This window comes from Salvelinus alpinus, chromosome 33 (genome assembly GCF_045679555.1).
Source record: "Salvelinus alpinus chromosome 33, SLU_Salpinus.1, whole genome shotgun sequence".
Classification (NCBI taxonomy): domain Eukaryota; kingdom Metazoa; phylum Chordata; class Actinopteri; order Salmoniformes; family Salmonidae; genus Salvelinus; species Salvelinus alpinus.
The window spans coordinates 20592622-20605076 of record NC_092118.1 but is presented as its reverse complement, the minus strand read 5'-3'; the positions used below and the strand labels follow the sequence as shown (position 1 = coordinate 20605076).

The 12455-nt window shown below is 41.5% G+C and overlaps 3 non-coding genes across 3 annotated transcripts; all 3 read right to left on the bottom strand.

The window, feature by feature from the left end:
- Window positions 1-3685: 3685 nt before the first annotated feature.
- On the bottom strand, window positions 3686-3758 carry trnar-acg (transfer RNA arginine (anticodon ACG)). Its single transcript has one exon. It is a non-coding gene; the product is annotated as a tRNA-Arg (tRNA).
- A 534-nt stretch (window positions 3759-4292) lies between these two features.
- On the bottom strand, window positions 4293-4365 carry trnar-acg (transfer RNA arginine (anticodon ACG)). Its single transcript has one exon. It is a non-coding gene; the product is annotated as a tRNA-Arg (tRNA).
- Window positions 4366-6044: 1679 nt separating this feature from the next.
- On the bottom strand, window positions 6045-6117 carry trnar-acg (transfer RNA arginine (anticodon ACG)). Its single transcript has one exon. It is a non-coding gene; the product is annotated as a tRNA-Arg (tRNA).
- Between the last annotated feature and the right edge of the window lie 6338 nt (window positions 6118-12455).

Sequence of the window (12455 nt, the reverse complement as noted above, 5' to 3'; positions counted from 1 at the left end):
AAATGCAACAAGTACTGATATTGTATCATATATCACTCACAGCTATAAAATAAAATGAAAATGTAGACATTTATGGTCTGTTTACATATACATTATCAATCAAATATATTTATAATGCCCTTTTTACATCAGTCGATGTCACAAAGTGCTGTACAGAAACCCAGCCTAAACCCCAAACAGCAAGCAATGCATATGTACAGTGGGGCAAAAAAGTATTTAGTCAGCCACCAATTGTGCAAGTTCTCCCACTTAAAAAGATGAGAGAGGTCTGTAATTTTCATCATAGGTACACTTCAACTATGACAGACAAAATGAGAAAAAAAAATCCAGAAAATCACATTGTAGGATTTGTTATGAATTTATTTGCAAATTATGGTGGAAAATAAGTATTTGGTCAATAACAAAAGTTTATCTCAATACTTTGTTATATACCCTTTGTTGGCAATGACAGAGGTCAAACGTTTTCTGTAAGTCTTCACAAGGTTTTCACACACTGTTGCTGGTATTTTGGCCCATTCCTCCATGCAGATCTCCTCTAGAGCAGTGATGTTTTGGGGCTGTTGCTGGGCAACACGGACTTTCAACTCCCTCCAAAGATTTTCTATGGGGTTGAGATCTGGAGACTGGCTAGGCCACTCCAGGACCTTGAAATGCTTCTTACGAAGCCACTCCTTCGTTGCCTGGGCGGTGTGTTTGGGATCATTGTCATGCTGAAAGACCCAGCCATGTTTCATCTTCAATGCCCTTGCTGATGGAAGGAGGTTTTCACTCAAAATCTCACAATACATGGCCCCATTCATTCTTTCCTTTACACAGATCAGTCGTCCTGGTCCCTTTGCAGAAAAACAGCCCCAAAGCATGATGTTTCCACCCCCATGCTTCACAGTAGGTATGGTGTTCTTTGGATGCAACTCAGCATTCTTTGTCCTCCAAACACGACGAGTTGTTTTTACCAAAAAGTTCTATTTTGGTTTCATCTGACCATATGACATTCTCCCAATCTTCTTCTGGATAATCCAAATGCTCTCTAGCAAACTTCAGACGGGCCTGGACATGTACTGGCTTAAGCAGGGGGACACGTCTGGCACTGCAGGATTTGAGTCCCTGGCGCCGTAGTGTGTTACTGATGGTAGGCTTTGTTACTTTGGTCCCAACTCTCTGCAGGTCATTCACTAGGTCCCCCCATGTGGTTCTGGGATTTTTGCTCACCGTTCTTGTGATCATTTTGACCCCACGGGTGAGATCTTGCGTGGAGCCCCAGATCGAGGGAGATGATCAGTGGTCTTGTATGTCTTCCATTTCCTAATAATTGCTCCCACAGTTGATTTCTTCAAACCAAGCTGCTTACCTATTGCAGATTCAGTCTTCCCAGCCTGGTGCAGGTCTACAATTTTGTTTCTGGTGACCTTTGACAGCTCTTTGATCTTGGCCATAGTGGAGTTTGGAGTGTGACTGTTTGAGGTTGTGGACAGGTGTCTTTTATACTGATAACAAGTTCAAACAGGTGCCATTAATACAGGTAACGAGTGGAGGACAGAGGAGCCTCTTAAAGAAGAAGTTACAGGTCTGTGAGAGCCAGAAATCTTGCTTGTTTGTAGGTGACCAAATACTTATTTTCCACCATAATTTGCAAATAAATTCATAAAAAATCCTACAATGTGATTTTCATTTTGTCTGTCATAGTTGAAGTGTACCTATGATGAAAATTACAGGCCTCTCTCATCTTTTTAAGTGGGAGAACTTGCACAATTGGTGGCTGACTAAATACTTTTTTACGATTAGGCCTGGCTTTCAGTCAGCGCTACAATTCATCCCAAAGGTGTTCGATGGGGTTGAGGTCAGGGTTCTGTGCAGGCCAGTCAAGTTCTTCTATACCAATCTCGACAAAGCCTTTGTGTATGGACCTTGCTTTGTACACGGGGACATTGTCATGCTGAAACAGGAAAGGACCTTCCCCAAACTGTTGCCACAAAGTTGGATGCACAGAATCGTCTAGAATGTAATTATATGCTGTAGCGTTAAGATTTCCTTTCACTGGAACTAAGGGGCCTAGCCGGAAAAAAGAAAAACAGCCCCAGACCATTATTTCTCCTCCACCAAACTTCTCAGCTGGCACTATGCATTGGGGCAGGTAGAGTTCTCCTGGCATCCGCCAAATCCAGATTCATCTGTCGGACTGCCAGATGGTGAAGCATGATTCATCACTCCAGAGAACGAGTCCAATGGCGACGAGCTTTACACCACTCCAGCCGATGCTTGGCATTGCGCACAGTGATCTTAGGCTTGTGTGCGTCTGCTCGGCCATGGAAACCCATGTCATGAAACTCCCGACAAAGTTATTGTGCTGGCGTTGCTTCCAGAGGCAGTTTGGAACTCGGCAGTGAGAGTTTTATACACAATGTGCTTCAGCACTCGGCAGTCCCGTTCTGTGAGCTTGTATGGCCTACCACTTCGCGGCTGAGCTGTTGTTGCTCTTAGACGTTTCCACTTCACAATAACAGCACTTACAGTTGACCAAGGCAGCTCGAGCAGCGCAGAAATTTGACGAACTGACTTGTTGGAAAGGTGGCATCCTATGACGGTGCCACGTTGAAAGTCACTGAGCTCTTCAGTAAGGCCATTCTACTGCCAATGTGTGTCTATGGAGATTGCATGGCTGTGTGCTTGATTTTATACACCTGTCAGCAACAGGTGAGGCTGAAATAGCCGAATCCACAAATTTGAAGGAGTGTCCACATACTTTTGTATATATAGTGTATTTTAGAGACTATTTATACAGAAAATTGGTATATAAACTGCATTTATAATTATGACTATCTTAGGTTGACAATAATTATATTATTTCTGATGTATCACATGCCTTTTATTTTCCTGCATAAGTCAAATCAGGATTATGCCTCTACTGCTACTCATTCCAATTAGACTCATTCTGGAACTAGTAATTAAATAATCTCTCTATGTGGTCAGTTCTCTCATGGCTGTGACGGGTGTAGATTATAAGAAGAATACATGGCCATCAAGGCCAGCTCATTCCCATAGGGCGGTGCACAATTGGCCCAGCGTCGTCCGGGTTAGGGGAGGGTTTGGCCGGGGTAGGCTGTCATTGTAAAATAAGAATTTGTTCTTAACTCACTTACCTAGTTAAATAAAGGTTAAATAAAATTCTTCCAAGACGTTCAAATGTTCATAGATGACCAGCAGGGTCAAATAATAACAACAGTGGTTATAGAGGGTGCACCTTAGAAATAAATGTTAGTCAGCTTTTCATAGTAGAGGATTCAAAGGTAGAGAGAGAGAGGGTTGAATCAGCAGGTCCAGGAGAGGGTAGCACGTCTGGTGAAAATGGTCAGGGTTCCATAGTCACAGGCAGAACAGCAGAACTAGATGCCAGCACGACCGGGTGGACTGTGGTATGGTCTTAGGGTGCATGTCCTCCTGAAGGGGAGACATAGAGAGATAAGAGGAGAATTTGAGGGAACATGCATATGATCACACAGTACACCAGATAGGACAGGATAATTTGACATCACAGTTCACAAATAGTACAGACTGACCCTATGCCCCCGCACATAGTCTATAAGTTGGTTCTGCTGCTACAGAGGGCAAATATAGCACACAATGATTTATAATACTGATCTAACGATCCTGGATAAGACATGGAACAATTTAAGTGGCAAAAAATGTACGAGCATGCCAGGAGTCGAACCTAGAATCTTCTGATCCGTAGTCAGACGCGTTATCCATTGCGCCACAAGCCCACAGCTGTCATATTTTGCCAAAATAGCTATTTTTTAATTCTTCAATTCCTGGTACATTATTGGTAGTGATACTGTACAATATATTTTGAATATGCAAAACGTATATGTTACAAATTCTAGCTAGCTGGCTAACGTTAGCTAGGTTAGGGGTTAGGGTTAAGGTTATAGCGTTAAGTTCAGGAGTTAGGTTAAAGGGTTAAGGTTAAATTAGAGTCTGTGCTGATAACCGGGCACCCCCATAACAATTCACCCCCTCCTACTGAAATATGGACAATGTTCTGAACGTTAAATCTCACTCAGTAAAACAGCTGGGTTGGCAACTGTGTTATGAATAGCCCGCGTGATGATAACAAAAACTGTCGAATAATGCTAACGTTAGCTACTGTAGCAAGCGAACGCTACTTAGCATTACATATGCCTCTCTTGGTGATAATGCATAGTTTCCGCAGAGCCTTTTTATTTGGATGAACTGAATAGACATCACGTGAGAATCTCGTTTTGTGATTTGGTTGGATGGAGCAAAAATAAAATATACGAGCTTGCCAGGAGTCGAACCTAGAATCTTCTGATCCGTAGTCAGACGCGTTATCCATTGCGCCACAAGCCCGCTTATGATAAAAGCGGGCATAACAACAATTCTTTTAGTGGTCAATTCCAGGTAAAATATTTGTAGTGAAATTGTATGTGATTGGTTAGCATAAAGCTAGCAGCATGGTCAATCCAGCGTCTACAATAGCCATACAGTGTTTACTGAGATGCAGCCTCTGCAGAAATCAGGGATTTCATACTTCGTGGAGCAGAGCTGTTGTGAAGGAAGGGAGTTTGTATATCAAGTTTGGTGGCAAATCTGATGGTAGAATGGTAAAGAACATATATACAGGACGTACCGCCCCCACCTACCGTCAACCAATCATCTCATTGCGGAGCTATATCATGGCTAGGGGTTAGGGTTAATGTTAGAGTTGAGTTAAGGAGTTAGGTTAAAGGGTTAAGCGTTAGGGTTAGCTAAACGGGTTAAATTTAGGGCTAGGGGGAGGATTAGCTAACATGCTAAGTAGTTACAAAATAGCTAAAAAAAATTGTAATTAGTTGAAAAGTTTCCATTATGAGATTTGAACTTCGACATTTGCATTATGTGACCAAACATCCTCGTTTCGTTTTTGCCTGGGCCTCTGCAGAAGTTGCTAGATGTTCTTTAACATTCTACCATCAGATTTGCCACCAATGCTCCTTATAGGACACATCACTGCACTCTATACTCCTCTGTAAACTGGTCATCTCTGTATACCCGTCACAAGACCCACTGGTTGATGCTTATTTATAAAACCCTCTTAGGCCTCACTCCCCCCTATCTGAGATACCTACTGCAGTCCTCATCCTCCACACCAATGCCTGTCACATTCTGTTAAAGGTCCCCAAAGCACACACATCCCTGGGTCGCTCGTCTTTTTTGTTCGCTGCAGCTAGCAACTGGAACGAGCTGCAACAAACACTCAAACTGGACAGTTTTATCTCAATCTCTTCATTCAAAGACTCAATCATTGACACTCTTACTGACAGTTGTGGCTGCTTTGTGTGATGTATTGTTGTCTCTACCTTCTTGCGCTTTTGTCTGTGCCCAATAATGTGTGTACCATGTTTTGTGCTGCTACCTACCATGTTGTGTTGCTACCATGCTGTGTTGTCATGTGTTGCTGGCTTGCTATGTTGTTGTCTTGGGTCTCACTTTATGTAGTGTTGTGTTGTCTCTCTTGTTGTGATGTGTGTTTTGTCCTATAATTTATATTTTATTTTTAATTCCAGCCCCCATCCCCGCAGGAGGCCTTTTTCCTTTTGGTAGGCCGTCATTGTAAATAATAATTTGTTCTCAACTGACTTGCCTAGTTAATTAAATAAAGGTTAAATAAAATAAAAAGAAGTCAGGGCATTCCTACTTCTTGTGCTTCATGGAGCAGACCTGTTACGAAGAATTTGTCAAAGTGAGTTTGTATTCCAACAGGACCTCCCGTCCCCACCTACTGTCAACCAATCATGTAAATACAGAGCAATATGGAGCCCTCCATTTGGGGTCGGCATCTGTGTTGTGTAGTTAAATGTTGTGAATATCCTGCGTAATGATAACAAAGAGCTAACTTAGCTAACGTTACTTAGCCTAACATGTGCCTCTCTGGCGATAACAATGGTTATTTTCTGCAGATACTTTTTATTTGAATGTACTGAATAGACATAACATCATGTGAGAATCTCGTTTTGTGATTTGGATGCATGGTGCAAAAAGGAAATGAACGAGCTTGCCAGGAGTCGAACCTAGAATCTTCTGATCCGTAGTCAGACGCGTTATCCATTGCGCCACAAGCCCGCTTCTCAATTATATGCCCGCCATTGCTTCTTTATCATTGGTTAATTCCTGGTAACGTCGTGCAATGAAATCGTCTGTGATTGGCTTGTGCGTAATTTATTCGGAGACGGACAACTATATGATTGGGTCTCACCCTGCTGTTAATTTTCGGGGACGTCAAAGATTTTCCTCGATGCATTTTTTTTGTGGTTTTTCTGATTTAACTACACGTCGAGCATTTTGTCCAGTAGACCTATTGTTGACACTGTATGTATTCATTATAACATACATATAGTTATATTATTGTGTATTGTATTTTATTACTCTTGTGTTACTATTTTATTTTCAAACTCTGCATTGTTGAGGGCTCGTAAGCAAACATATCACGGTAAAGTCTAAACCAGTTGTATTCGTCGAATGTGACAAATGGATTTGATTTGCATGTATTTTTTACCCGTAAATATAATAGAAATATAACTAAATGCCTCGAGCTTAACTGTCGATACTCCAATGTTGGTCACCACTGTAAATGTAAGTACATGTACACACTATGTAGCTTCAAAACAAGATTAAAACTATAATGTTGATATCATGGATGGTCAGTCCTCTGTATGAATTTAAGAGTGGTTACATTTCTCCGGCCCCATCCCTCAGCTTTTTTACCAAAACAGTGGTTGTTGCAACTGTGGCCGCCAGCCATTTTAGGCCTACGTTTCAATGGCATAAAAGTAGGCTATGACTATTGGATCCAAACAGTAAAACTACTCATAACTCGACCATGCTATGCAACTTGATAAAGTATATTTCTACAACAGATTATCTAACTAAATTACCCCAAATACCAGTTGGATAACAGTTGAATAGTTAGTAAGCAGGTAATAAGTGTTTGTTACATAGAATACAACAGGTGCATAAACTAATACACAAAAACACTCTGGCTCCACTAAGTCTACTTACTTTGGGCAGTGAAATGAAACACACACCCTAAAGGAGTCCAGATGAAAGGTGTCAGGAGGTGGTAATAATTTAATGTAGAAGTCTAGAGGTGAAATGAACAGCCCAGAGATACAGGAGCATCCACTCTCTCAGTGCAGTTGGAGACTGACATTAGAATCAGCCTAAACTGGTCAAAACCAGGTAAGTGCCTGCAGCTGATTGGCTAGATAAGTCTGGCACTCAGAATTACAGTTGCCGTGCTACATGGCAACCAATCAGAGGTCAGGTGGCCAAGGTCAGGGAGGTGAGAGAGTTCAACAGCCAGACACATCTGGCATCATAATAATGAGCAGTGTCAGAGGGGAAAGGGTTTAGGCTATGGACGTCACACGGATCCCATATAGCACTAACCAAAAGGCTATACGGACACCGCTGACCTGCAAATTAGGTTCACATTAGGTTATGGTTGGGGTTAAGGGTCTAGGATAGGAGGATAGGGTGAACTTTAATGTCTCAAGGGGAAAATTGTCTTAGACACTACATTACACACTCAACATAATACATACATTGCACATTAACCTTATCATCATACACTTCTCAAATAGCCACATACATAATACTTTGAATATTCATTTTTTTCTGTCAGCAGCGTATTAACACAGTTCAGCCATACTTATTGCTGTTTAGGTATTAGATGGATATGGGAATGAAGCAGTGCTTATACCTGTTCAGCTTACATGTGGGTACCCTACAGCAGAGGTACTGAAGTACTATTTGAGAAGCTCCGGTCACAAAAATGTCCTAGGTGGCAAATGTCCGGATGGATAATGTAATTTATCGGCGTAGTAACAAACCCCTACCTCGCAACCCATGCGACCCCAAACTGTTCACACCCTTCTTGATGTCGGAGAGAAAATGTTGCAGTTTTAAAGCTAATTTCCCGTAATTCTACACATTTTGCATGTGACAGATAATTTTCTGCAATTCTATGCGCTATTCAATGTCTTATGTGTGTTTTTATGATACCAGGGGTCGAAGACCGATCAAGGAAGCCTGGTTTGTATTGACCCCATTCTTGGGTCCGGATCCGGTCCGCGGTCCGCCAGTTGAGTATGTGTAACTGGTGTAAAATAGCTAGCTAGTTAGCGGGGTGAACCCTAATCGCATTTCAATCTGTGATGTCACTCACTCTGAGACCTTGAAGTAGTTGTTTCCCTTGCTCTGCAAGTGCCGTGAGTTTTGTGGAGCGATAGGTAACGATACTTTGAGGGTGACTGTTGTCGAAGTGTGCAGAGGGTCCCTGGTTCGAGGCGAGGAGAGGGATGGAAGCAACACTGTTACATATGGATGCACTAGTGTCTGCCTGAGGGGAACTACTGATACTCAGAGTAAAGTACATGGGAGGGATCTGAAACACCTTTCTGTGCTTGTCTGATAAAGGTCTGTTCAAATTGCCATGACCATGGCAATTTGTATCAGGCAGGCAATTTGGGATTTCAGTTGGACTGATAAATTGCCAAACCAGACTGTGATGCCATATGTCAGGATACTCTCAATGACCACATTGTAGAACATGAGCATTATTTTCTGGTCAACTCCAAAAACCCTGAGTCTCTGTGGGACATAGAGGAGTTGTTGGACTCTGCAGCAGACACTCTCTACTTGGACCTCCCAGCTCAGCACATTGCCCATTTATACACCCAGGTACTTATACGAACTAACCTGTGCTATGTTGACATTGTGGACAACCACAGGCACGTGATCGTCGACAGATTTGGGGTCAAACACCGTCTCCTCCGTTTTCTTTAAATTAAGGATGAGATGAGATGGTGCTCATCACACTACTTGACAAACCTTTGAATCTCTGACCTGCATCTTTATACATCAGACCAAGAATAGCGGTATCATTAGAAAACTTGACAACAATTATAAGGATTACTGATAGTCCTTTCACTTGTGTACAGTGTTAATAAGATGGGTGAACTCACCTTTGGTTAAGGTAAGGGTCGGTTCTATATTTTGATTAGTCGTATTACAGGTCAAGAGTGTCCTTTAAGCCTCTTCTATGTCAGACTGGGCTGCAGAAACTTCTACGTTTTAGGGGAGCCACAGGTGGTTTTCCACAAGTGGCCTTGTCAGTGACCCAGGGTTTATACTTTTGTATAATATTGGGTAAACAAGTAGGCTTTTACTGGTGTAGTCGTCTTTGAATGGCTGCAATTAATAGGCTCACCAGTCTTCCTGCTGCTCCAGTCTCCCGTACACAGTGCAGGGCTTGGACAAGCCTTTGGTTCTGCAGGAGAAGAACATGATGCTCTGTGTCTACCCCTTGAGGTCCTGCTGTCTCTTCATCAACATCAGCTCACACCCCAGAGCCTGCAGTCTGAACCCAGAACCACCAATAGAGAAAAATACCCAGAGCAAGGGGTTATTGAAGTCTTCATTAAAAAATGTGTTTTCTGTCTCTCAGGACTTTATGCCTGGTTGTACACAGAATGTACAAAACTTTAGGAACACATTCCTAATATTGAGTTGCACCCCCTTTTGCCATCAGAACAGCCTCACTTTGTCAGGGCATTGAAGGGTTCCATAGTGATGCTGGCCCATGTTGACTCCAATGCTTCCCACAATTATGTCAAGTTGGCTGGATGTCCTTTGGGTGGTGGACCATTCTTGATACACATGGGAAACTGTTGAGCGTGAAAAACCAAGCAGTGTTGCAGTTCTTGACACACAAACCGGTGTGCCTGGCACCTACTACTGTACCATACCTGGTTCAAAGACACTTCACCCTCTGAATGGCACACATACACAATCCGTCTCAATTGTATCAAGCCTTAAAAATCATTCTTTAACCTGTCTCTTCCCCTTCATCTACACTGATTGAAGTGGACTTTACAAGTGACATCAATAAGGGATCATAGTTTTTCCCACTAGCACTGACTTTGCTGATAAATACTTTGTTGAGGGAAAATGTACTTGATACAATTGTGATGTGTTGTTGTCTCACCTACAGTAGCTATCTTAAGATGAATGGACTAATTGTAAGTCACTCTGGATAAGAGTGTCTGATAAATTACTAAAATGTAAATGTAAAATGGATTCACCTGGTCAGTCTATTTCAAGGAAAGAGCAATGTCTCCTAATGTTTTGTACACTCGGTGTAGACTAAACTAAGCTTCATAAACTAGGTTTTTACACATTTGTGCACCTGCAAAATTCATATTGTTGTCTTGTAGGCTTACCGACTGATATGCTGTCTTTTAGCATTCTCCAGACAAGCCTAATGAGCACCTCTTCCTGTTAGCTGAGCTGGAATTACAGGTTGACAGACGTGTCATCTCCATGGCCCTCTGCTAGGTTCTGAGACAGGAGTGAATAGGTAGATTCTAAGCTTTTCAGTAGATCTGAGTTTTAATAATATCCATCACACTACTTTGAAATATCTGTAAGAAAATAATTTGATATAAAAACTGATCAGTGCAGACAGCCATCGTGCAATCTGATGTAAGACAATGGTGCTCGCCCCACATTGTTGCATGTAGCCGAGCAGTTCTCTGAGAGTCGCAGTGTGGAAAGTGTTGTAATTCAGACGAAGCGACAAAAGGACATGGATTTGTTAACCATGTCTGCTATAGGAGCCATGTTGACCTACTTATATAGTTGTTGTGTTATGCTGTCTATAGTTTGTCTGTCTTTGTATATTCCAATTAATTTCTAGGCTAGGCCTACAGTTGGGTCACAGGTCATGGTCACATGTAGGCCTATATAGACACACAGGTGACCGTAATTAGGGATGCATAGGTAAGGAGCGCATGCTATTCTTGCTCAATGTTAACCCTTTGGAACTATGATATGGCAGATGGTAATTACATCTGCCAGTATCCAATTATTGTTATTTTAATATTTGCTGCTAATAAATGGACAAAAGACCCAACTAAAAGGTTCAGGTCTGGAAAGCAGATATGTTTTGCAAGCATTTACGAACATTTGCAATCCAGCCTGTGCTGGCTAGGCTACATCCGTCCTTTTCCTAATTTGATGATGGTCATCAAATGTTGTATGCATATTATGGAACATACGTTTGTAGAAACCATTTGTTGATAAATTGTTCCCCCCCCCCATTTGTTTAATCGAAGTGTGTTTGTTATTCATTGTTGACTGTTATTGTCAAGTAGCCTACCATTTTAATTGTTTGACTTTATGGATTCATACACTAGATGGCGGCAAATGACTGGAACATTTTTACTCATATCCTTCCAGGAGGAAGGAGCGACTTCACCTAAATTCCAAACGGAGAAGTTTGTAGCCTTTCTTTCCCTGCCCTTGATGACGAGTCCTAGCGGAACTAAAGGACTCGAGGGGGGTAAGTAAATGGTGATCGTTTCGTTTAACTTTCTAATAGGATTTCCGTCGTATTTCCATCATAAACCCACCCACTGCAGTCATTTCAGATGTGCAATGAATGGCCCATAGCCTCCTCCCAACAGTATTCCATACGGAGGCTCAACTAATAAAATATGTGTTCTTTTTTGACACATAATAATGGTGTTATGCATTTTGTACTCTACTTATGGAAATTAAGCTTGATCGGTCATATACTGTGTCATATAGGCCTAATCAATACTAATTTTAAAGAACAACTTTGCTCTATACACTTCAAATGGGGATCTTCCCGCAGGCGGCCAGTTGCTCATCCCTTGCTTAGGCTATGTGTTTGACACCCGTCCAAGACACCTTATTTCGGACATTTGGGGCGCGCATCAACTTACTGAAAATTGCAACGAAATCAATTGTAAGATAATATTTTATTTTTGCTTTAAACTGATGAGCCATTTTTTTCTACAGAAATCTCTCTTACACACAGACACGCACGCACACACACGCACGCACGCACATGTTGCCAGGTTACCTTGTTGTTGTTGACCTAACTTACCAACGTAGAACAACTGACTCACACACATGCATCGAAATGGCGTGTCTCAATGATATGTCAACATGTTATTGTTTATTATAAGGAGGCATGTAATAATGCAAACAAATGTAAACATATGAAACATACTATTATCATTTAATAATCATGTTAAAAATCTCTATAATTCTAGATCTCTGAAACTGTGCACTGCCATTTGTTAGAACACAACTTTAGTTCTAAAGATACATATTGAACACTTTCATTCATTTGTTAACCAACTGCAATAACAAAGCTAATTTAGGACTATACAAATCATTTTACAGTCTTGTCTGCACCAAACATGGTAAAGATTGCATTTGACTTCTTCAAACAAAACAAGGACTCTTTGTGCAGTGAATCTAATTCCTAGGTTTAGTGTGTATTATATTCGCATATTAGAAAAAATATCTTATAGAATATTGATTTTAGTTTGTAAACTTTTGTAGCAGATGGGAGTATGTATTGGGGG